At 45.2% G+C, this 26,472-nt stretch overlaps 2 protein-coding genes and 1 long non-coding RNA gene across 4 annotated transcripts in view; 1 reads left to right on the top strand and 2 right to left on the bottom strand.

Moving 5' to 3' along the window:
* Scp2d1 (SCP2 sterol-binding domain containing 1) overlaps positions 1-1,763 on the bottom strand; it is a 13,809-nt gene extending 12,046 nt beyond the window's left edge. The window contains exon 1 of the mRNA XM_013512407.1: positions 1,747-1,763. The gene's annotated coding sequence lies outside the window, so the exon portion shown is untranslated. The remainder of the gene's footprint in view (positions 1-1,746) is intronic.
* Positions 1,764-1,804: 41 nt separating this feature from the next.
* On the top strand, positions 1,805-6,410 carry LOC106148108. Its single transcript, XR_001233278.1, has 3 exons — positions 1,805-1,858; positions 2,162-2,436; positions 5,623-6,410. It is a non-coding gene; the product is annotated as an uncharacterized LOC106148108 (long non-coding RNA).
* Positions 6,411-22,719: 16,309 nt separating this feature from the next.
* Positions 22,720-26,472, bottom strand: part of Dtd1 (D-tyrosyl-tRNA deacylase 1) — a 105,918-nt gene continuing 102,165 nt past the window's right edge. For both annotated transcript variants that reach the window (XM_005380934.2, XM_005380935.2), the window contains exon 6: positions 22,720-23,243. The gene's annotated coding sequence lies outside the window, so the exon portion shown is untranslated. The remainder of the gene's footprint in view (positions 23,244-26,472) is intronic.

The raw sequence follows: 26,472 nt of genomic DNA, 5'->3' as shown, positions 1-26,472 counted from the left end.
AAAAAATTAAAAAAATTTAAAAATAAAAAAAACAATAAGCATTTATTTAGCTGATGCATGAATGGGTCAGCAATTTAGGCTGCGTTCAGCTGAGTGATTCTTCTGATCTCTTGCAGGCTAACTCACATCTGGTAGTTGCCTGTCAGCTGTGGTATCAGGAGTGACTGGGCCATGTGACACTTGTTTTCCTGCCGGCTACCCTCAGTACACTAGCATAGTTAAGCCAGAGACATGACCAAGCAATCCCAAATATCCAGTGCTTTGTATACTGCTTCTCACACCTACTGGCCAAAAAACATCAAACAACAACCCAAGTGTTATAGTGGGTGAGCACTGCGGGCAATATAGCAGAGGGCAGACACAGGAAGAAGTGAAAAGTTGGGACCATAATGCAATTAATCTACTACACTTCCACTGTCAGGCCACTGAGCATTTATTTATGGAAAAGCCATTGAACTACACTAACTTGTGTATAAATATATTCTTAAAACCCCAGTAACTTACTTAGACTTTTAAACATAGAACAGATCACGTTCTCCTTCCTCACCCAAAATGTATCACTGGGGGGACCTGGTCCATGTAATGGTGCTTGTATTTTAGGTAAAAGCCAAAGAAAGGCCCAAAGACACAAGACTACCTAAAATAGAAGAGTTATGTCTGCAACTGAATACTTTATATATATATACACACACAAGCCCAACTAGTGATGATCTTTTCTTAGGTACAATGTGTAAGTTATGCCTGCCCATAAACTAATGAAAAGGATTTTGAACAAAACTGACACACAAATAAATTTTCTAATGCAAGGAATACACTTTTCCAGTGACACTAACATTACTCAAAGCATGTTTTAGAATACTTTTAACTGTTGTCAGAAACAAAGGCACATTCTTTTACTGCTCCATAACCTTCAGGATACTTTCGACTACCAGCATCTAAGACAGCCACAACTCAAAATGGCTTACACAGAAAGGGGAATTTTAATTTCATACACAAGAGTGCTTGCGGTAGGGCTAGAGTGACCACCCATGGGGTATGCTGAGAGACCAGCGAGCTATTTGAAGGTTGACTCTCCTAGTGGCTCAATGAGTCTTCAGAGATCTCAGGTCCTCCCTTCCATCTTCCTGCGGTGCCGTCTGCAGCATGTCACCCTAAGGCCAACTTACATCTCCCCAGGTTGCTGTTCTTTAGAGCAATAAAATAGAAAAGAACCATTCGCTCCCACACTTGCCTGTATCAGGATTCATGCCTTCTCCCCAGTCTCGTTTTGCTTGTACTGGAACCCACACCCCTTATCAGGGCTGGCTTAGGTTCATCAGCTGCAATGTGAGTCTGCGCTGCCATTTTCCCCTTAACCTGGCTGCGAAAGAGGAATGTGGACCGTGGACCGAACTGAGATATCCGGAGGAAGAGTCAGCAGTGAACGCTAGACACAGTCTGTGCTGGGACATCGCCTCACTGGGTGTTGCCCCGAGCGATGCTGGGAACTAAAGCATTACGAATGATACAGAATATGGGTTTGTTTTAGGGACTGAGCTTCCACACTCGCTGCAAGGCCCATTCCCACTCGTGTGTGCCGGGCAAAGCGTGTATATAAGGCACGTGGCCTGGCCCGGCGGTCGGGGCGCTGACGGTGGAGCCGGCAAGCAGACGCACGGAAAGCTGAATAATACCCACAGCCACAAGACCGGCCACCACCATTGATTAATGACAACCCCTTTGATTAATGAGAGGGGCGGCTCTCACCGGTCTCCCCAGACACCTTCCCCGATAGAGACGGTGGCGCTACGTCACTTCCGCTTTCCGAAGCTCGCGAGGTCACGTGATCCGCGCTAACGCCGGAAGTCTGCATACTGGGGTTAGTGGGAAACGTAGTTCCAGCTCAGCTAGGTTACAGAGCAAACTTCTTTTTTTTTTTTTTTTTTTTTTTTTGGTTTTTTTCTCCGGTACCGGGAACCGAACTCACGACCTTGCGCTTGCCAGGGAGGCGCTTTGCCGCTGAGCTAAATCCCCAGCCCCAAGAGCAAACTTCTGTACTGCTTTCCGTGGTTAAAATCTCAAGCTGTGCCTAGGAAATAAAGTGGTAGAATAGTGTGAGCACTGGCCCTTAACTCTTCTGGAGGAATATGTGACTTTACCTTTTTTATTTTTTCCCATGCAGTGCTGTGGACTCTGATTACCCAAACAGAACAAAGTGAGGCCAACTTGCCAAGTCTTCAGTCGCTCCCATGGACCTTCAACTGAGACACAGTAGTCTGGAGCCTGTGACGATACACCACTGATGACCCCTCGGGGAAAAACCAGATGCAATTAATTCTAAGAGCTCGGTCAGCCGTTGCATCTAACTGAACTCTGTAAATCAAAAGCACTATGACCATGAGACAAATATCAATAAGTATCTTCCGCAGTTTTGAAAATGCATCAGTCCTAAACAAGGTGAGGTGGGGACATGAATACCAAAGATCAAGGTGTCGGTCAAATCGGAGAGATACCTGTTTCAGAGGCTGTTTATTTCAAGTGTATTATTTAAAGATGATTGCTGTATCTACATATACATCATAGAAGCCTCACGTTTTAAGATAAAGAGGTCTGCAATAATTCTTGTTCAAGTTATCTGTTTAAAAATGAGAACCTAACACAAAATCATAAGTGAATCTCAAAAATATGCTAAATGGAAGGAAGTAGACCCAAAAGACTACCTAGTATATAGTTCCATTTATATGAAGTTCAAGAACAGAAAACTATTATGAAGCAGAAAAAATCAGAAGTGTTTACCTTGGGTAATGAAGGTAGAGTGGACTGGGAGGAGGCCTCAAAAAATTTCCAGCAATGATGAGTATATGCATGTATCAAAATTTATTGTCAGGGTGAAGTGTACTAACATCTGGAGCTTATTTTGAAATGCGTAAAAAATAGGATGGATTGATGAATGAATAAAATGATGGATAAATAGACATATAAGGAAACACAGTAAAGTGTTAACTGTGGAATCTAGGTGGAATGTCACAGATGTGAACATGCTTATTGGGAAAACAATTGGTAAAGAAGTCATTGAAAAAGCATACAAAAAGGATGTAAAACTTACTGTCAATTAAAAGTACAGTATCAGCAGACAGTCCACTCAAAACATTTAATGTAGCTCACCCTATTTTTTAAGATATGAAATACAGTCTCTTTGTTGAGTTTAATTTCTCCCCATTGCTAGCTGCTTGCCATGTGTTACCCTATTCTGGACACTCTTGCAAGCACACTAAGAATCCCCCTCTACTTATTTTCTTTTAATGACACTGTTATCAGTCAGTTATAACAACATGTGCTGCCTAACAAACCACCACAGAACTCAGTGGCTCACAATAGCAAATTATTATTTCTTGCTTATGCATTTAGAGTGGCCAGGGGTTCACCCATCGAGGCTGGGCTCAGGGGTCTATGCTACAGGATCCATGTGTCTCACATCCTCCATGAACCAGCAGGCTCCCAGGCCATGGTCTTTTCATGGTGATAGTTATAACACAAGAGGACAAGACAGCCTAAGCAAACAAGTACATTGCAAGATTTTGTGCCTATCATCTCTGCTAAAATTCCATTTCCCAAAGCAAGTAACACAACTAATGCAAATTAACCACAGCTCCCCGCCTCCACAGGCCCAGATTCAGAAATGAAGGGTTCGGGCTGGGGATTTAGCTCAGCGGCAAAGTGTCTGCCTGGCAAGCACAAGGTCATGAGTTCGGTTCCTGGTACCGGAGAAAAACCAAAAAAAAAAAAAAAAACCAAAACAAACAAACAAAAAAAAAAACAGAAATGAAGGGTTCACTTCAAGCTGCTATTTTTTATCATGGCAAGAGATGCAGGGGCAGCTGTTGTCCCAGAGTTTATTGATGTGAGCCCAAATCTTCTTCCTGAAACTTCTGTCTGCTTGATGAGCTGCCTTGGCTTCCACCATGCAGCAAAAACAAATCTTGAGAGCGTAAGTGAACCAGCTCTACTGGGCTGTTCGTCTCCTCAGCTTCCCCCAAGGTAGAATACTAGGGGGACAGATACAAATATCTGGCCAAGAGAAGGGATACAAAGCACTTATTTTTCTGCTTTAGGAGAAGTCAATTAGAGTTTCAATTTCCTCAGTTAAATGTCACCTTTTTACAACATCCTAGAGGGAGAGTCAGCGGTCCCATCATTAGGAAAAGAAGTCTTTCAGGGAAGGGCTTATTTTCTAAAAAGACACAGAAAGGTCCAGAGATTAAAGGATGTTCTCAGGCTGGCTGAGTTTCCCAGAGCTCTCGGTTTCTATTTTGAGCAGAGCATTGGCTTCCCTTGTAGCCTCAAGTGAGCCTTTTGAGCCTCCCTGCAACACTTTTCTACCATTTGCAAAGAGGGATAATAAGGCTTGCTGCTGGGTAATGCATATAAATTGCTCCGAGCAGCTCAGAGGAAAGTAGGCTTCTCCTGAGGAACACTGTCAGCATATTTTTTTCCTGATCTCCAGATATTTTCAGTGTCTGGTACCCCTCATTAGAGCATCAGGCCCTTTTACAGAGAAGTTAGACGAAAGCCAGAATAAATGGAGCAGAGAGGATCCCTTCTCTTGCCTTTGCTGTAAAAGAGATATGTCAAGTTGAGTGATGAACGATTACTGTTCTCTACTTGCTAACACTTTGTACTCTATTTTCAAATTAAGGAGCACATTGTTGGTATGCTTGAAAGGTTAAACACTCCCACTTCATGCCGCAGCCACTAATTGGTGCTTTATCACCATTTTCATGCAGGGAACATCTTGTCTGCAGACATTTCCCCCACAGAGCTGGGTGAGATTTTGAGAGCATCTCAAGTTTCTAAAGTTAGATCATAAATCATCCTCCTGCTTGTAGGGAGGTATTGCACCCAAAAAGACCCCAGCTAATTTTGAACTTTTTCAAAATGAAATGATAAGGTTGATATGTTAAAAAAAAATTTTTTACCTTTTTTATTATATGGGGGTCTCCTTTTCTCCCTCTACATGTTTCATTTTATTGGACACAAGGCAATCAATTTTATTGCAGAAATAATTCAAAGTGGTCACTGCATAATATGACCTGTGTGCCCTTACTACCAAGTTATCTTTGCGCATTTAGCTTTGAAAGTGGTCATGGGGTGGGGAGGTGTGCTGGGTTGTGAGAACTGGTCATAGGGGTTCCTAGACGGAAAAATGAAAGATGCTGTCAATGACTTCTTGGGGAAAGTCTTTTGCCTGATTCAGAATATTTCTAGTCATCTCCTAATATTTCAAGAGGAAAAAAGTCTTCTAGAGACAAGACAAAGGCATCTTTGATCCCGGGGTGTCTGTAACTCTACCACCATGAGAAACTGCCTGAAAAAGACTTTGCCTTTTTAAATATGTGAAGCTTTGCTTTTTATTGACAAGCATGCCCAAATTCTGACAGGTTTATTTAGGTACGTGTTTATTTAGTACTGAAAATTGGAAGAGAATGTCAGAATTTCCTCCACTATCCCCTTCAGAAAAGAACAAAAGTCAACATTTAGAAAGCAAAAACCTAGATGTGTATGCTCCTGTAACGATTTTACCTTAGCCAAATTAAACCACTGAGTTGACATGTTTCTTTTTTTCTCCTTGTTCTTTTCTTCCAGATGTTGATTTTGAGTCAGATTGTATCATCAGCCGCAGTGTTCTAAAACATGTGCATCTCCCTTCTTCCAGGTGTCTGTGACAGACATGGGGCTGCGTACTTGTAGCAAGGCCTGCAAACACAGTACACACCTTATAAATAATTGCTATCAAGCTGTGGAGGGAAGAGAAACCAAATGGAAAAGAAGTAACTTGCTTCCACAGAATGTTATGTTAGGACGATTTAAAACACTAGTATCCTGTCTCTTTCCACAGAGAAGCTACGTTTAGTAAGCTCAATTTTCATTCCTAAATTATAAGGAGGAAGGAGCCATACCAGAATGATACATGTTGCTGACAGACTTCTCTGGAAATTTTTTGGATCCTTTGCTACAATTTGCCATTCACCACTGTAGTGTTCAGAAGGACTTCGCCTCTGATACGGACTCGTCCAACTTCTGAACCCCCTGACTGCTGACCTCGTCTTCCAGCATGTCAGGAAGAACCACCTTTTGCTTTCTTTTCTAAGCTGAGATGCTTGATTGGAAGTTGTTTTCGTCTTTGGAATCTAAGGAACTTATTTCTTCCAAGATGGGAATGTCCTGACCTGCAGGGGACACCTGCTGGGACACCTGTTGGGACACCTGCTTCCCTGTCCTGCTGGAGCACCTCTTTGTCAGGCTTCTTGGACCAGCTGCTCAAGGAGAGGGCAGGGGAAGTGGGTCCGGAGGTGGTGGCCAAGTAGCTGGATCCCTGTATTAGGAATTCTACAAGGAAAGGAAGAAATGCTCTGTACTTCCTTCTGTATTAACATGTGATTTAAAAGTTGATCTGAATACAGAATCATGATTACTAGAGCTTGGCAGGCTGGGCAGGAGGGGAGATCTATAGGTAATGGGTGCTGAAACACAGCCAGATGGGAGAATAGCTCTGGGGCTCTGTAGCTCCATGGGTAGCTATAGTTCACAACAGCTTGTGATACATTTTATGAAGAACTAGTGGAGAGCCTCTCTAAGCTTCAAACATAGAGGAAAGAGAGGGAGCCGGAAATGCTGATTACCCTGATTTGGGCCAGTCCATGCTGTACACATGTGTGGGAGTACTTCTCATCTACATAACGGAGCTTCTGCCTTTTCCAGAAATATTGGGCAACAAAGAGGGTAAGAACCTGGAGTTCTCATAATGTTCCAGGAGTGCACCAAAAGGCTTCAATAGTTAAGGTCACTGGGCATTTTTACTGGGTTTATTTCTAGAAGTGGCAACACTGGGCTATAACGGATACTTCTAGAAATATATCCAAGAACGGTACCTGCATATTTTCACAAAAGACAAATATTAGAATGTTCTCAGTCCTTCAGATTTAGAGCAAAGGAAATCAGACAAAAAAGAGCCCATCCAGCTCCTAGGGGAGTAATAATTCTGATTCTTGGGTGATAGTTACATGAGTGTTTTAAATTTGCAAAAATATATTGATATATTTCATATGTAATTTCTATTTCTGGAATCTTCAAAAGTGGAGCACAAGATAACAAATGAAATCCCCGTGTTTAATTTTAAAGAGGCAGAGGGTGTGAGATATTTTGAGCTGCGCTGTTGAGCAGCGCTTGTTCAGCATGAATGTGTCCTGCTTCAGGTGCCTGTTCCAATTACTGTCGCACTTAGTACCAAGGAGAGAGGAAGCAGTACTGGGCCTTTTGCACTGAGTGACTGACCATGCCTTCCCTCTCCTCCTCCCTCTCTCCTGCGCTCTGCCTTCCTCTCCCACACACCCCAGCTGACACAACATTGGGCCCAGTTTCTTGTTAAAACCCCCTGGTACTGATAACCAAAGATGTCCATGGATGTTGAAGAGAACACAGTGGCTTGGAAGGTAAAACAAGGACATTCCTAATAGATGAAAAACTCCAGGTCCTGCAGTCAGATTCCAGCCCTGCGAGGTTTGGCTCTTCACTGGTGTGCAAGCGGGAACCCCCTTTTAGCTCCAGAGTCAGAAGGGAAGGACAGAACACAGCTTATTCATAGACAGAGCTGCCAATGGCTCCCAATGAGCACAATCTTCAGCACTGACAATAATTCCATCAAGGCTTTTAATTAACTACTAACCATATGCCTTTTGTCTTTGAATGTGCTTCTTAATTCAAGATGAAATGACGATTCAATTATACACAAGTCCTGAGATTGAACATCTATCCCCAGGCTACTTTATTCCTGTCTCCTTCCCCATTCAGATGACAGTTCAGAAATGGGAAGAAACTTACCCAGGACCAACTATGATGTAGCTCTATCTACAGAACACCCACTGCTAGAGGAGAGAACGGAGTGATTCATGAAGCTAAGGCTACAAATGCAGGTGGTGTTTCTAGTTTAAATCCACAACACTTCAATGGAGGGACTTCCATACATTTTTCATCTGTAACTATGCGGATCAACACAAATGCTTTTTATGGCAACGCAAGGTCCCTAAAAGTGTGTGTGTGTGTGTGTGTGTGTGTGTAATTTGTCCCTCACCCAAAGACACATTATGGTACTGAAACATCTTTTAAGTGTTATATGTACATCAATTAAGGGCTGGGAAACCAGGTAGTATCTGGCAAGAATCCAAAGCAGTCTTCATGCTCCTCCCCTGCTGATGGAAGAGCCAGATGGTACAGGTCTTTCCCCCCAGACAGCCTGTTGTCACACACTCAGCACAGCAGTCAGGGAACTAGGGAGTGTTTTTCAGGCAGGTGTTCAGTTGCAGACAACGACTCCTCTCCAGTTTGAGCAGATGGACAAAGTAACAATCAGGAAATCCGAGGAGGCTGGTGATATGGGACAGGGCTCCTCCAGGTTGCTCTGCATCTTGGGATCCCTGAAATCTGACCACAAGGGGGGTGTTGCCACTGATATCTCCCTGTGGGAATTTAAGGCCATCAAATATTATGTGACCATCACTGATGCCTCAGGATACAGAGACTCTCAATCCATTATGATAGGCACATCTCTGGGTGACTGCACATCTCTGGGTGACTGATTACTGCTGCTATTAGTGAATTCGAAACTGGTATCTCCAAAAAGAGGTAGATCTGGGAGTAATCTTCTGGCTTACACAGTGGGTATGTATTATGGTTTGTGTCTGAATGTCCCCCCACCAAAGCCTCATGCAATCATGGGGTGGGGCACTTTTCAGAGGTGGCTGAATCTAGACTTTATGATTGATTCATGGTCCAGTGCTGTGATTAAGGATGTGAGTGTTGCACACAATCCAGGGCAGGTAGCCTGCATACAATATAAGGGACAAAAAGAGGTTTGGTCTCCCCTCCTCTCTTTTAGCTTTTGCTGTCTTCTGCCACCGTGAACTGCTGCCCCTGTGCCTTGCCAACCTGCCTTGGAGCCAGCCAACTATGGACTGAAACCTTTACAAACTGTGAGCTAAATAAACCTTTCCTCCTTTAACTTTGGGTGTCAGAGGTTTTGTCTCAGCAATGAGAAAAATAACTAATAGTGTGAAACAAGAAAAACTGATTCCATTGAGCTATCCGTAGCCAGAAAAGAGGTGAAGAAACTGTTAAGGAAGTCAGAATCTGCATTAAGCAGCTGGCTCCACCCCACGGCAGGAGCACTCTTGCCAGTTCCTGATTAGAGTGGTGACAGCATGCTGGAGCTGAGTATTAACACACCTTGGCTCAAGGAATGGAAAGTCACTGTGAAGATGGCAGTGCTGTAGAACCACACTGCTGGAACTTAGATTGTGTAGGATGCCTACAGCACTGCAAGTACGGGCATCATCCCTGTGGGCTGAGTGGAGGCTGTTCCCAAACCCAGCATGGTGGCCATCTCTGCTCCTGTCATTGTCTCAACTGAAGCAACATCTGTTGAACTGCAGCGTGAAGCTTTGAGTGAAGCTCTTCATGGGGACAACATGGGCGTCAATGTCAAAAGAATGCCTGTCAAAACTATTCTTCTTGGCAGCATGGTTGGTGATAGGAATGTGACCCACCAGTGAAGACAGGTGTTCCACTGCTCAGGTGACTTTCCAGAACAATTGTCTTGGTTACCTTTTTCTTGTGGCTGAGACAAAATACCCAACACCCAAAATTAAGGAAGGAAAAGTTTATTTAGCTCACAGTTTGTGGAGGTTTTAGTTAACAATCAGCTCGCTCCAAGGCAGGGTGACATGGTACAGGGGCAACTGTTTAAGGCAGCAGGAGACAGCAAAGTCAGCAAGAGTGAAAGGGGTGGGGAAGAGGCCTCTTTCCCTCCCTTATATTGTATATCGGCTATCTGCCCACACTCACACAATCTCTGTGCCTGTTTACAAAGTAAGGACCCTGGCTCCCTGCTGAATCACTTAGTTGAACTTTTAAACTTCTCAAATTGACACAATGAACAATATCCTAGAGCTGTAAGGGCATGTCCTTTTCACCCCAGGATGTAGAACTGTTGAGTTAATTAGTTAAGCTTCTAACCCCTCAAACTGACACAATGTATCAACCGTAACAATCCACCCTTGTCAACTTGGCAACCAGAGACATTTCTTTAAACCAGTTTTCAGACATAAAGACATTATCGTTTTATAACTTGAACATTATAACACAAGTTTAACCACCCTTGAGATCCAGTACTGTCTATCAACATTATATTACATTAGAACCATAACATTTCACCCCTGGCTCCCCAAAGACTCATGTACATCCCTTTATGAAAAAGGCATTTAGTCCATCTGCAAGAGTTGCCAAAGTCCTGACAGTTTTGGCGTTGCTGAAAAGTCCAAGTTCCAAGTCTCCCACAAGATGTAAGGCAAACTCTTAGCTGTAAGCCCCTGTGCAAATGAAAAGTTAAACATTTTTAACATTTAATGGTACAAAATAAACGTTTTTATTCCAAAAGTTATAAACATGGGAATACTAAGGTTTGGGACCAAAGCAAATCCAAAATCTAGCAGGATGAACACTAAGTCCTGTAGTTTCACATCCAGCATTTGAAGCAATCTGTGGCACATTGTGAGCTTCAAAGGACTTGTGTGACTCCACTTCTATGGCACTTTTGGTGGTTACAACTCTCACTGCTTTTTTTTAGACCCACTCTACTCAGTCTTTGCAGCTTTCTTTAGATGACCCATGTTTCTGGCGTTTTTTAAACTTTTGGGGTCTCTACTGCACTTTAGGCTTCTCTTTTACAGCTTTATATACTGCCATCTTAGGGGCACACTGCCTGGCCCCCCAGGCCTTTTTTTGAGATCTAAGTGGAAGACTGTTTAACCTCAGAGCTCTTGCATTTTTTATGTGTCTAAAACCAGCACCACATGGATGATGCCAAGGTCTGCTGTCACCTGGAGCATTAGCCAAGCTTTTATCTCTCTTGGCTGTAGAGGTTGAGTGCCTGGACTACTGAGCACTCTGAACATGATTTTGAAGTATAAATTTTCTATGCCACTGCCATTTTGGAAGCCAGTGCAGTGGCTACCCTTTTGTAACCTGGTGTGGTTGCTGCCACCATTTTGGAACATAGTTTGGCTCTGTTTTGGAACATGGTGCTCTGCAACTTTTTTTTTTTAAGCAAAGTGTTTTACCTTTGTAGTTTTGAAGCTGCAAATGGTGGGGACCTACTGCCTCTTGTGATGCCCTCAGGCCATCTCTTGTATTCTCCTATTGTTTCTCAACAAGCAAGATCTCCTCAGCTCTACCTTTGCAATCCACAGCTTTACTGGAGCTTTTTTTTTGGAGGGGGGAGCCAAACTCATAACATTTTAAATCATCCTGCTAGGCACTTTGCTTTGATGTGCAACATAAATCTGGCTAAAAGCCCCCAACAATAGCCATGCCACCACCTCAACATTGGACTGCCTTAAAATTTTTTCTGCCAGTTTATGAGTTTGCCACCCTTAATCTCAGACTCAGGCAAAGTCTCTGGACATGAGCAAAATGCAGACAAACTTTCTGCCAAGCCATAACACACACTGTCTGGACCCCAACAACCAATGAATTCTTTTTTTCCAGCAGAAACCTCCTGAATCCAGTCTTCACTGGTAGGATTTTATCAGACTTCTGGTCTTTTGAGCTCTGACTGGACTCTCCTATACAGAAGAACCTATACAGAAGGTGTTTCAGCTCTATTCTTTTAGGCCAAATCTCAGAACCTTTTCAAACTCTTTCCACAAACAGTTTCCAAAGGCTCTTGAACCACAAGGTCAGGTATAGTCACAGCAACAACCCCACTCTTGGTACCAAATTTTGTCTTGGTTGTTTCTCTCTCATTGCTGAGATAAAATACCTGACACCCAAAATTAAAGGAGGAAAGGTTTATTTAGCGCACAGCTTATGGGAGTTTTAGTCAATAATCAGCTCACTCCAAGGCAGGGTGGCAGGGCATAGGGGCAACTGTTTAAAGTGGCAGAAGACAGCAAAATCAGCAAGAGCAAAAAGAGGGCAACAAGCCTCCTTTCCTCCCTTATATTGTATATTAGCTATCTGCCCAGGCCCACGCCATCCCTGTGCCCTCCTCTTCCACAAACTGAGGATGTTTACAAAGTAAGGACACTGACGCCCCTGCTAAATCACTTAGATGAACTTTTAAACTTCTCAAATTGACACAGTGAACAACATCCTAGAGCTGTAAGGGCCTGTCCTTTTCACTCCACATGTGGAACTGCTAAGTTACTTAGTTAAGCTTTTAGATTCCTCAAGCTGACACAATGTATCAACCATGACAACCATCCAGGCCAAATCAGTGCCAGCCATGTCCCTCTCTTTACTGGGCTTTCATACGGCTCACTTCACTTGCAGATGTACTGAGTAAAGGGCCCAACTGATCACCATACTACTAAGAAGCTGGAAGGTCACCTGAAATTCTTAAAAGGTGGTAACATTGTCATTGATATGACTCCCGGCAAGACCATGGGTGTTAAGAGCTTCTCTATCTTCCTCTAGGTCATTTTGCTATTTGTGATGTGACACAGTTGTCATGGTTGTCACCAAAGTATAGACAAGAAGGTTGCTGGAGCTGGCAAGGTCACTGAGTCTGCCCAGATGAGTCAGGAGCTAAGTGAATATTGTCCCTAATACCTGCCACCCAGGCTGGTGGAAGAATAGTCTGAGGATTTTGTTTCCATTGACCAGTTAAATTTAATAGTAAAAACCCCATTAATGACAACAATGCATGGAAGGCCTTTGGAAGAAAGGAGACTTTTTTGGACTATTTGGGTGTGTGTGTGGCAGTTTTAAATCACTGATTTGTATGTTCAGTACTTTTTAGTGAAAACTATATGACCAAAAATCTGTCACAGAATTTTGAGGTCTATCAAAACGAAGTTTAATGAAAAAATTAACTGAAGAAAAAGTGAGGTCCACCATGAAAAAAGTTAGCTAAGATTACATTTTGGGTAAAGGAAGAGAAAAAAACTTTTAATGATTGTTTTTATTCTTGGAAAATGTACCGGCATTGAGAAGGAATAGTGTTGTTTATTTGTAAATCACTTGCAGGCCCAAAAGAGCTAAATAAGCTCCCACAGGGACCAGACTGAAATCCGTGGACAGCTGACATCTTCACCTGCCTAGCATCTCTCCCAGTTTTTACCACAGTGCCTTGCTTTTCCTCTGGGGCACTGCTTCATGCTCCTCTACGTGTTCCTAGCAATCAAAACCCTGCCCCACAGCCCAGCTGAGCAGTGGGAACATGCCCCGAGGTAGGCCAGGGCTCCGCAGGGAATCTGAATCTTAAGCCAAATGACACAAGAGGAAAGGAAGAAAAGAAAAGGGGGAAAGAAAGAAAAAGAAAGGAAGAAAGGATGGGAGGGAGGGAGGGAAAAGGGAGGGAAGGAAGAGAAGGAGGGAGAGTCAGCTAGAACTAAATCATTCCCATGGTAATTCCATAAAAAGGCTGACATCAATCCCTCCTTCTGACAGCCCAGAACTACCCATTCCTGTCACTCTTGAGCCCTCATTACAAACCATTCCATCAAGTCTGTGAGCTTTCTAATGCCTTATAAGGGAAAGCTGTTCACATTGACCAGAGTCTGCTTCTGTTGTTTGCCACCAAAGGACACTAGAGGATGCACTGTAGGAAGAGCTTGGTTTTCCTACTGGGCACATATCTTGGCTGATTCTTGTTCACTAGGTCATAGATTGTAGTGAGTCATCATAATAATGGTTCCCAAGGAGTCCATGCCCTTTTGCAAAGTGACATTGCTGTCCTTCTCATCAAGAGTCCCACCTTGAAATCTATTTCTTTACCCTCTTGAGCCTGGGGTGGCTGTGGGAATTATTTCAACCAATAGGGTCTGGTTGAAATGATATCATGGGCAGTCATGAGTCTAGGTCCTGAAACTGCCATGATATGAGGAAGACATGCAGGGATTGAAGGCCACTTAGGAGAACATAGGTGTCCCCCAGTAGCCAGGCATGTGAGAGGGCATCCTGAACTACTTTGTACTTCACAAGAGAGTTTGAACACTCTAGGCTTCTCTTAGGGTAAAAACATGCAGCAAAAACTCGGACAGCTCTCTTTCAATTAGAGATGATACTCATGGCTAAAAAATAAAAATCTGACTTTTAAAAATGACAACTAACTGTAATCCCAGCACTTGGGAGGTTGAGGCAGGAAGATCGTCATGAGTTCGAGGCCAGCCTGGCCTACATAGTGAGTTCACGGCCAGCCTGAAATACATAGCAATACTGTGTCTCAAATAAATAAATAAATAAATAAATAAATAAATAAATAAATAAATAAAAAAGGACAACTAAAACATGGTTGGGGGATTTTCAACAAGACCACCAAAAAGAAAACCAGTTCATATATGCAACGCTGATACAGGGGACCATGAGCTGCCATGCAAATTAGATGGTCAAAGTATAGCGAGAGTGATTGTAAACACTGTCTCTTCTGTATAATGATTCTAGTGTCCAATTTTGCTGTGATATAACTGGTTCAAATGAGACCTGAATCCTTCCTTAGAGCACTTTGAATCTGCTCTGTGTGTGTGTGTGTGTGTGTGTGTGTGTGTGGTACTGAGCACAGAGCCCAGAGTCTTCACAATGAACTACATCCCTAGACCTTCTTAGTTATTTTTGTTTTAAAACAGGGCTCTCTAAGCTGCCTATGCTAGGCTTGAACTCCTCCTGCCTCAGCCTGGCTCATAATTATTAATAGATCCTGATCCATAAGTGAGGAATAAGGCTGATTTAGATCCAGGTGTCCACTGGGCTCTGGCGACCCCTTCCTCTTTCTGCCTGCCTTGCTGGTGGGGCAGCTCTCCCTGCTGCAGGTCTCTGGTCTTCACCACTGGGTTTCTGTCTTCAATTTCTCTCTTGGAAGTCCCCCAACTCAGTAAGATGGATTCGTCTTCCGGGTTGCTGCTGTGGATAAAGCATATCTTTGGTTGGAGCGGAATTTAGAAAGCCCGATGGTTTTTCTGACAAAATCCTCCACAAGCTTCTGTGTCACTGGGTGACTTGGTTCTTCAAGAATAAATGTCCATTGGATTAGGCCATTAATCAATTAACTACTGCATTCAGCTACAAGTGGGGAGGAAGTGGATTAATTGCTTAGGTAATTAAGTAATTGTTTAGGTAAAGGGTCATATACTTTCTCAAAGGGCCAGATAATCCCACAGACATTTAAACAAATGAACATGGCTGTTTTAATAAAACTTTAATTATAAAAACAGGCCACCAGGCTGCTGGCTGGTGGTGGGTCAGCTGCAGGCACAGTGGGGCCCCGGATGCACCACTGCAGCACCTCTTTGTCAAGACAGGCATTCGGCACTGTCCCTAGTTCCTTTCTCCAGGGGCTGCCTGAGCATCCTTCCTCAAGCAGCCACCCAGGAGCAAGAAGTCAAAGCTGCAAGGTCTTCTCTGCCCTGCTCTGCGACTTCCATGCCATTAATGCTCCTATGTCCTTGTGACCACAAAGGTCATCCCTGATCTAGAGACAAGGGAGACTGCAAGACCTGAACACCAAGAGACAATGGTCACGAGGAGCTACCTGCAATGTCTGTAAGACTTGGGTTACAGGACATATCTCATGCCTGGACAGCAAGAGAAGAGGTAGGCAGGAGGGGACCTGCGGTCAGTGAAGGGCATACCATGTGACAGGTCCCTCCGCTTTCCTGACCACCCCTATGAGCCCCAGCCTTCAGTGTCTAACTCCTTTGGGAACAGCCAGGAAAGCTTCCACTGGGAAGGTCCCTGTGGCCTGTGGGGCAGTTAAGAGCTCTCTGAAGGCCCTGGACTACAAGTTGAGTGACAGTGCTATGACACAGGCTGGGACAGAGTGGCCTCCAGCCTCTGCCATGAGCTAGGCTGACGCTGGGTGGCCAGCTCCCCCACGCCCTCCAGTCCGATGTGTGGAACCACGTGGGCTCCACGTCTGTGCCAGCTGTCACCTACCCTCTAGGCAGAGCACATTCCCAGCCCACAAGTCAGCTCCTGGCAATTCTATAAATGAGGAGAGCTCCTCGCACAGACCTCTGACCCCCTCCAGCATGGTGGAGACAGAACTAGTCTTTGTAACAGTTCCTTCCTCCATGACTCCTGGTCACAGCATCCTCCTCACCCAGGGCCTCCCAGCCTGTGGTTTGCAAGTTTTGCTGAATACAAATCACCTTATTTCAGCGCCAGCTCTCTGCTGCTTTCCCTAAGACGCCTTGCAGCTCAAGAGAGAGCTGGCCTTTGTCCCAGCTGCAGATAAACTGGGAGGACAGCCCAGCGGCATCCCCCAAGGATTTTCTGCAGGGAATTCATCTGCCACAAATATCCTGGCAGTGTCCCTATCTGATTTCTTAGACTGTAACAGCTGCTCTCCCAGGGTCAGAAGAGCATCCATATTTCTTGCTCAACCCATGGTGAAACCACAGGCCTCTTCCTACTTGTTATGCATTGGCAGTCTCACAGATCCTTGGAGAAAACCAGCAGGGTCCTCCTGGGAAGACAGGGCGGAGTGGCTCTGCCCCTCCTGGAGTCAGAATGCCACATTCCAAGCCTGGCTTCTCCCTTCCTACCTGTGGGCCCTTAGGCTAAGTACTAACTGGAGCTGTGCCTCAGTGTCTCATCTGTGAAATGGGGCTTTGCTTAGAGGGTCATGGTAAGCACTGAGCATGAGGACACGGAACAGGACAGACAGCACCTGGACAGGTGACCCACCATTGCAATGGAGCCACTTTTGTGGGAGAAACTGAATATATTTTAATTTTTTTCTTCTACTTTAGGTTTAAATTGCTCTTCCTTTTTTAGTTTGCTAAGATGGACACTTAGATTATTCATTTTAGCTCTTCTATTCTAACCCATTCATTTATCGCTACACGTTTCCCTCTAAGCACAACTTTCACTCCACCTCACAAAATTTAATGTTACATTTTCATTTTCATTGAAATATCTTAAAACTTCTGCCAAGAACTCTTCTTTGACCCACGGATTATTTAGCAGGGTGTCCTTGAATCTTCAAATATTTGGGAATTTTCCAAATATTCTTCTGTTATTGATTCTAGCTTATTTTCCTTTGTTATCTGAGAACAGACTTTGTATGAATGCTATTGTTTTTAATTTGCCAAGATACATTTTATGACTCAGAATGTGGTCATCTCAGTGAGTGCTCCATGCAAGCTTGAGGAGAATGTGTCTTCTGTGCGTAGAGCATCCACGAATGTGGTCAGATCACCCCAATAGACTACGCTGCTCAGGACGGCTCTGTGTATCCCGGTTGTCTACCTGCTTCACCTATCAGCTACTACCAAGAGGAGGCTGAAGTCTTGGTGAATTTATCTGCTTCTCTTTTCATTTCTATCAGGTTTCCCCTCAGGTATTTTGACACTGCATTACTGGACACCTTTGTGGTTATGTCTCCTTGAAGAACCAATCAATTTATCATCTTGTAGCACCCCTCTTTATCCACTATCACTGTATTTATTTTTATGTCTGCTGTTAACACAGCTACTTCAACTTCTCTCAGTCAGTGTTTGTGTGGAATTTGTTTCTCTACCTCTTTACTTTCAAGCTGTCTGTCTGACTCTTCCCATTCGAAGAGGGTTTCTTGGGGCTGGGCCTAGCTCCTTGGTGTAGCTCCTGCCCAGCCTGTGAGAGGCTCCACAGACACGGAAGTACAGTGGGTTTCTTACAGGAGACAGAGCTGCTGCCCTAGAGTCAGAACATACATTTTGTACTCATTGACGTCACCTTCAAATAACACTGTGCTACTTCATGTGTGGCACAGTGCCTTATGACAGAGCGTCGCGGCTCCTCCCTTGTGACAGCACGTCATGCATTTCACTGACCCACACGCCACCATTGCCAGCATGGTGACAGCAGACAGTTACCTGTAAGTGCCTTTCGAGAACAGGCAAAGCCTTTAGGTTTGTTCCCAAAGTCAGTATCCTGTTTGAAAGGGAGAAGTGACCTAAATTCCCTCAAATAGAAAGCCACAATCACCCACCCCCATGGAGAGCAGGAGCCCAGTTAGACACCCACAGAGCCCTGTCACCTGTCACGCGGAGAACTGTGCTGAGCAACTGCAGACTTGCACACAGTCCACTGTGACCTCTGCTCCAGCAGAAGAGAAAACAGTCGCTCAGGGCAAGAAGGGATCTGGTCCTGGGCCAATCTGAACAGCAAGGCAGCTGGATTCTTCACTGGATCCTGGTCCAAAGGATAAAAATGCTTTTACAAAGACACTATTGTGTTAACTGACAAAATTAGAATATAGACAATAAATCAAAGAAAAGCACTTTAAATTTCTCAAGGCCGACAGCCGTGCGGTGGTTATACACAAGGAGATGTCTCTCCTCTTAGGAAAGGTACAGAGGTGTTCAGGGTGGAGGGCGTGAGATCTGTAACTCACTGTAGAATATGCTGGTGACACCCTCAGGCGGTTCAGGGAAGGTGTGTGCCTAGGTGAAGAGGGAGAGGAGGCGCACAGGGCGACTGGGTCAAATGTCAGACCTCGAAAAGAGCCTAAGTCAGTGCTTGGCTTGGAAGAGGGAGAGGACACCCAGAGAAAAGCCCATTTTTTTCTGGGTGTTATGGTCTCCATTCAAAACGTCCCTCCAAAAAATAAAACAAAATAAAATATTTTTATAAGTCCCCTAAAAGGCCCCTTGCAGCTCAGTTAGATGTGGGCCTTCAAGAACATTCTCGAATAGATGAGCAGACAGATGGCTTGAGAGCATGTGGGAAAGAACACAGTGATCGTTGGAAGCCAGATTAGTTCACAAATAACGCCTCATGCCGTACTAATATTTTTTGACAGGATCATTGGATTAATCACCAAAATGCTGTGAAAATAGTATGGCTTGATTTCAGCAGGAATGGGCACTGTGGGAAGGAGAGTGGGCTGAGTAAGAGATAACTAATGCAGCTACTGATCTGAAAGAGACGGCTAATGGCGGACCAACCCATCGTGTGCTGTGTGTAGCCAAGACTGAAAGATGGAGAAAAGCTGTCCAGGGATGACACGTCAGGAGGGACAGCAATGTCACACTGAAACAGTTCAACAGGATAGACTGTGTCAAGCCCACCAGGAGGACCACGAAGGGCAGAGGTTACATGAAGTGAACCTGGGGAGTCTGCTGCCTGCAGGCTATGGGAACCATACCACGAACACCAGGCACACACCCGTCCAGTGCTGGGCTGAGCCTGGTATGCTCTCGAGTGACCCACGTGGCAGGTGATGTCCCCACTGGACGGGTGAGGGAGTAGAAGCTCAGAAGGATGCGTAAGTAAACTGTCCCAAGGTCGTGCAGCAGTTCAACAGCATGGCCAGGATTCAGTCCACGTCTGTACAACGTGGTGATCTGTTGAGACCATGACACTGCTGTCCTTGTCAAGGGGCCGTGGTCACACCACACTGGGAGAGCTGTGTCCAGTTCTTGAGTGTCACTCTTAAGATGACAACCTGCTGGACAAGTAGGACAGTCAGCCTGGAGCAGATGGGAGGGGGCAGGACAAAGCCAAAGGATGTTAGCAGGACCAGCCACACCTCCACGGTCTAGCGCCATCTCACCTCCAAGGTCCTGCTTATCCCTGCCCCTCCCTGTGTCTCTCTCTCCCCAAACCCAGGTCTGCCAACCTCTCAGCAGTTATCCAGATGTCGCTTCTCACACGCTTTGAGGCAGCTGTACCCGTCACTTCCTCCTTGACCTCCTGCTGTTACCTGGCCACCTCTGCCCCCTGGGGGGCTACCAGTGTCCCTTGTTGTAGGTCAGCCCCTTGTCAGGCTGCTCCAGTCTCCTGCTGCCTGTTCCACCAAGTCTCGAATTCACACATCCTTGGGGAAGACTCAGAAGCAAGTTATTTTAAGGCCCCTACAAATAGTAACTATATTGTACAAGTTGGTAATTAATTGAGATTTAAAATCTAAAATACCATCACTAATAGGGAATTTCACAATGCCAACTTAAGGTTGGCTTTCAGGACCCCCTAAAATTGAACACCCTGCTGCCTGGACCCCAGGAGAGGGTAAAAACATCACCTCACTGTCCTTTCTTTTTTTTCTTCCTTAGGTAGGATCTTGCTATGTAGTTCAGCCAGGCCTTGAATTTGCTTTGTAGCCCAGGCTGGTCTCGAACTCACAGCAATCCTCCCACCTCAGCCTCCTGAGTGCTGGGATTACAGGCATGTGCCACCACACTAGGCCCACTCTCCTTTTCTAATACAGCCAAGCAAAGGTTCCATGAGTTCTGAGATTCTTCAACTCTATTTTAAAGCGTTCGCATCAGCAATGAATTGCAAATGAAGAATTCTGAAAATGCCTGGCTGAAAAAGGGCAGAAAATGACCCATTAGTGATAGAAAAGATGATCTCTCCGGTTTTAAGTTACTAATAAGACAGAGGAAGCGGGGTGTTGGTGGAAGTATTTGTTCTTTACATTGGAATCAGCAAAACACCACCCTGTGTGCCAGCGGGTGCCCATCTATGGCCTGGCTAGCTCTGCAGGGAAGACGCCCTCCTGGACCACCAGCCTGGAGTCCGGCCCCAGGAGATGCCTTTATTTGGTCTCTGTTCTGGGTGGCCACAGAGCCTGGTCTCCTATAAAGTAAACCGGGAGAGGCAAGATTAAACGGAGCCTGCTCTCCAGAGTCATCAGCACAGCACTCTCTTTTAAGTGCTGGGCCTAAACACAGCCAAGGCTTCTCAGAAAAGCCATACATGGTAGGATTCTCTTCTCCCATCCTTGTTCCAATGATGTTTTACTGGACAATAAACAGCAAGCTTTATAAATAAGCAGAATCAGGAGCCAGAGACGTTGGGAGGGATGTAAAGATGGCACATTTTATACTCTGCGTGCAGAACGCTAATTTTAGCCATAGTCCCACGGTAACAATCGAGAATGACCTGCAAAAGGAGGTTACAGCAGGATGGAAATTCCCCTTGTGTTTGCTGTCACCCCAGGGTCCTGGGGTCTCCTCTGACCCTCTCGAGCCAGTTTGGGGGTTCTCCCTGGTGCGTCTGTGACCCTACAAGTTGAAAGTGACCTTCAGGGTGATGGACATGCTTCCTTCAATCCAGGGCCACTAAAGTAGTGAGCATTCTCTGACACTCGCCATGTTCCCTGGATACTCTAGGGAGGATCTTTAAACTAATTAATTAGAAAAGATCTCCCTTTACAAGAGAAGGCGCCAAAGTTCTGCCCAGCGCCATGAGCTCCCAGCATCGTTAGAAGCCAGTGTGGAATGAGTCGGTGCAATTCACACCCACTGTTCCTACTGCTGTTTCTCTTTGTCTCTTCTACATTTTTAATTACTCAGAAATAGTCTCCCCAAGCTAAAGAGCCTCAGCTCTCTCAGCTCTTCTTTCCAAGGCCCCAGGCTGCTACCCATACTGCAGTTGGTTTGCACTCCTTTGAAATGGGATCCAGGAACACGGTTATGGGCGATGAGATGTGGGTCTCCCTCTACCATGCAAGCGTGGAGCAGCACTCATTGCTATGCAGTCCCCATCGCCCCATGGTAGGGACAGGCTGCAGTTGCTCAGTAAGCATAACTGGTGGGGATAAAACACAGCAGCAGGATCTGCTCAGCAAGCCCCAACACTACAGCTCCAAAAAGGTTCAAGTAATTTAAAACTGAATTTGAATTCATTCTGTGGAACCTGAGTTACTTAGGTAACTTAGGAGAGCGTCCTGCGCCCCAGCACCCTGGGGCTGGGGGAGCCAACCCAGATCTGCACTGGGATGCAATGCTTTCAAACCAGGAGATTCAAACTATGATCGATAACAATGGACAACTGCATTGGCTTCGGACAAAGCAATCTGGAAAATCTTCCAACTCCATATGCCAAGTATTTGTTTTCTCTGGGGGTGAGGACAGTGCTGGAGGTTGAATCCAAAACCTTCACACTCCTAGACCTGTTTATTCATTCATTCATTTAGAGATAGGGTCTAAGATACTGAGTTGCCCAGGATGGGCTCAAACTTGCAATTGTCCTGCCTCAGCCTCCCAAAGGGCTAGGATTACAGACATGTGCCACCATGCTCAGCTATCTCAAGTATTTGAGTATACATTGGGGTTATATATTTGAGATTGTTCTCAAGCTTCCTAAATGTTCCCATGTGAAGTACACTGCTGGATCAGCCTAGGGGGACTCAAATTATTACAAAGGCCATGGTTAGGCAGCATCAGTGTTACTGAAATGCCAGAGATATCTCCTGTGTAGTTAGGCAAACATTTCAAGAGAGGACAACTCTGTTGATATCTTAATATATAATGTCAGAAATGCCCACTACCAGTGTGCTGCTGGCAGATGAACATTCACCTGAGAAACGCCCTCAGGAGTACATGGTCCTTCTTCACATGCCGGGCCTGCTAGCCGGGATGCACACACAGCGTGCAGCTTCAGGAAGAAGGGTGCGTGCACAGCCAGCACGGGCGCCTCTTTCTATCCTAATGACAAGCATGGCAGCCGCACCTGGTCTCAGTAGAAATAGTCTGGCCATTCTGAAGCTGGGTTCCCTTCCTGTCATCCCATTTCCAAGTAAAAGGTCAGGACGTGTGAACTTCTACAGATAGGTTCGCACCCGAGAATCACAGGCCTGTGGGCCACGCACAGATGGCCTCTTGCAAGAGAGTTCTCTAAAATGAAACATGGCTATGCTTGCAGCAGAGTCGGACACCCCACATTTCTACAGACCACACAGCAGAAGCACAGCAGGATGTGTTTGGTAAGAAAGTGGTTTCTTGAGATTTAGGGTTTTATTATTTATTTTTAGAAAAAGAGAAAATTTACAAGATGCAAACAAAGGTCTCACATGACACACGACTGCTGAGGACTGCCACGTGGCCGTCTGCCACGGCCCTGGCAGGAGCCGTGTGGGAAGGATGTGGGCAGCGCGGATGCGTTGGAGGCCATTGTGGACACGCGGAGCACACCACAGGGGATGTGATGACAGATGACGTTGGGCTGGCCAGTTCCACAAGCAAGCCAAGACACACTGCAAACCAGGGAAGCCTTCTGTGGGGAGCTGGGGGAGCCCCCAACACATGCCACACCTGGAGCAACCTCTGGCCCATCTGATTACAGCAGCTGTGGGAAATGCAGGGTCCTTCGTGCTTCCTCAGGGCCACTCGGGATCACAGGTTCTAACTTCTGTCTTCTCATGTTCCAGTCCCAAATCCTTAAAGCAGCGTAGGTGCTCAGCTTCTTGAGTTTTTTGGGATCCAGTTCTGCCCAATGGCAATGCACTAGAAGCAACAAAAAGAGATATTACTAAGAAGCATTCCAAAATCTTCCATCAGATCCTATTCACAGAGGGTATAAGCATTTAAAAAACAGCCGAAGGTATCTTCTCAGGCTCACACAAGGACACCTGCTGACCACATTTCACTTCATTATGCAAAATCTGCCATGCTGCCATGTACAACCCCCAGCACCTGCTCACTAGAGTCTCCAATTCATTCCACTCCATACTTGGGGCTCAAAAAGACACCAAAGTATCTGAAAACATTTCCACATGACCTTTGCGTCAGAGAGAACTCACAGGACAAATCAGAAAACATTTTGAAGTAAATGAAAATACAACATATTAAATTTCTGGTATTCACTTAAGGCAGTATTTGAGGACATCTGTAGCATTTTGTGCTTCTATTAGAAAAGAGAAAAGCTGTCAAATAATGGGTTTTCACATTTAAAAAACTAAAAGAATAAAAAGCAAGCTAAACCTCCAAATAAGAAGAAAGGAAATAAATGTACAAGCAGAAAACAATAAAATTTCAAACAGAAAAGGGAACGAGAAAGGAAAAGATCAATAAAATTAATAAATCTCTTGCCAGACTTACCAAGAAAAAGAGAAGATGCAAATTATTGATATGAAAAATTAAAAAGGCAACATCAGTATAGATCTTATAGACATTAAAACAATAAACGTTGTATCAACTTTATGCTCAAAGTTAGATGACTGAGATGTATGGGAAAAAATCCTTGAAAACTCGATATAAAGCTTCATTCTCAAAGCCTGTTAAGGGGGCACTAAGGAAAGCACAGGGACAGAGACTAAACTAAATGCTTGTTCTTGAGATTTTTTAATCTACTCAGAGGATGGTTGCTTCTTGGTATAAAATGTTCAAGTGTCTCCTGTTTCCCTTTATAATTTTGAGGCTACAACAAAAACCAGCTGATAGTGCCACGATGTGGGATGTGGGTGACTGCCATCCATCCAGGAGTCACATGAATTCCCAAGGCTCAAAAGAGCAGCTCTGTCTCCTCACATTCACACCCGACCTGGACAGGCTTTAGTCAATGCCAAAGATTCTGATGGCGGCAGGGCCCCCACGTGATGCCACTCCCGTGAGCATGCTGATACTGCAACACTGGCCGTGCACAGTGCCACTTCTGTGCCCAGAATGGTATCAAGGCCCCTGCTCACGCAGGGAAGGCCAGCTGCAGCCGCACCCAGTCCCTGCGACCATTTAAGGGGCTGACTGCTCCTCCCACCAGACCTCCAAAACATCCCTCCTCAGCCCTGCACACCTTCCCAAGAGGCATCTGAGACACCTGCGGGTGGACAGCAGACAGTGTCACGTCGGGGACACATTCCAGTTTTCTGCCAAGGGAAACATCCCACTTGCTCCTATACTGAACAGGAGATGTTGGCTCAAACCTAAGAACTTGGGACCAATGAATGCCTCTGCCCACCTACAAAACCAACAAATCAAACTCTGAATTTTTCTCCCACATTGGCCTTGGGGAACCTATCATAGTGGCACAGTGGTAGTACAACACTCTAATTCCAGCACTCAGGAGACTGAGGCAGGAGGATCACTGCAAGTTCAAGGCCGGCCTGGGCTACAAAGTGGACTCAAGGCCAGCCTGACCCTGTCTCAAAAAGACACACATAGTAAATAAATAAATACATACATACATTTTTAAAAATCTTCATTTCTAAATGTAAGATGAGCTTTACAATCCTTGTTTAATATATTTTTCTATCTTTTACATTTATTTCCATCATATATTCTACAGTGCTCTACATTCTTAATGCTTTGGGATAACGAATTTGTTTCAAATGTCTGATGTACAGATGGAAATTATAAAGTTTAGAAGAAATTACTTTAAAAAATATTCATGCTATTCTGTTAAATGAAAAAGGTGACATATGTACAGTATGTCCTAAACTATGTAAAATTAGCTGAAGAGACACAGAATTATCTGTTTAGAAAAAATGTTACAAAAGCAGTATGTTGACAATGATGACTGAGAATGACGGACAGCCAATCATATTTATCTTCTTTTCTTAGTATTTTGGCATTTCTGAAATTTCCTATAGGTGAGTACTAATTCTATAATTAAAAAATAGCTTTCAAAAGAAATTTTACATGAGAAGGGTGATTTAGGATGCCCAATTCCCTACTAAATAAACACAGAGGGGCTGGGGATATAGCTCAGTGGCACAAGCGCTTGCCTGGCAAGCCTGAGGTCATGAGTTCGATTCCCGGTACCCTAAATAAACAAACACAGCATCGGATCCTGAGAGGTTGTGGCCCAAGGGTTCTCCAAGTTTAAGGTAGACCACCCAGGCAGAGGGAGCTGGTAAAGAGACGAGCCTCCCTCCTAAGTGAGAATCTGCCCTGCTGCTAGGGGTGTCCCCAACCCTGGTGCCAGCGCTGGTGCCCTGAACAATGGCGTCCCACACTGCACAGACCCCGCAGGCAGTAGGCACTGGGCCAGCTATCAGTGCTGTCCTCTACAACCCATGCTGAGCAATGCTGCTTTCCATCTCCAACCTGATCCTTAAAACATTTTCCTTCTCATTTTCTTCCTTCCTTTTTTTTTTTGTCTTTCTGAGATAGGGTCTCGCTATACAGTTCAGGCTGGCCTTGAGCTCAGTTTGCTGCCCAGGCTGGCCTCGAACTCGCAACGACCCTCCTGCCTCAGCCTCTCGAGGGCTGGGATTACAGGTGTGTGCCACCACGTCCGGCTCTTTCTCATTTTCCTGACCCTCACTACCAAAACACTTAGATGCTGGGCTGTTGGCCAGAAGAGAAGCCCCAGGCAGAAGTCTGGCTCAAGCTGCTGAACACACAATTCTCTAGAAAAGGGTGGAGCACTGAGGCTTGAAACCCAGAACTCTGGATGAGCAGTACCATGCCAGCCTGAGTGGGCCAGGTGGGCTGCTCGAGGGCAGACAGGCACGTGCTCAGGCCAGTGGCGCTGCCCACACCTGAGCACCACAATCTCATAGCCTAGGGAAGAAGCCAGTGGCCTACCATCTTCCCCCGGCTGCCCCGGGGTTCTCTTTTCCTGCCTTCAAGCACCAGAGACTCCTGCAGTGCAGCAGCCCAGGGTAGAAACAAGGGGGCCCTCATAACCTGTCTCAATGCTGAGACTCAAACACATGGACATCCATCAGCCCCACTTCAGCCTAGCACACAACTCTGGACATACAGAACACCACGGCCCAGGAACCCAGCTCGG

This window comes from Chinchilla lanigera, unplaced genomic scaffold (genome assembly GCF_000276665.1).
Source record: "Chinchilla lanigera isolate Chin_1 unplaced genomic scaffold, ChiLan1.0 scaffold00014, whole genome shotgun sequence".
NCBI lineage: Eukaryota > Metazoa > Chordata > Mammalia > Rodentia > Chinchillidae > Chinchilla > Chinchilla lanigera.
This window is presented reverse-complemented; position numbering and strand designations above follow the sequence as displayed.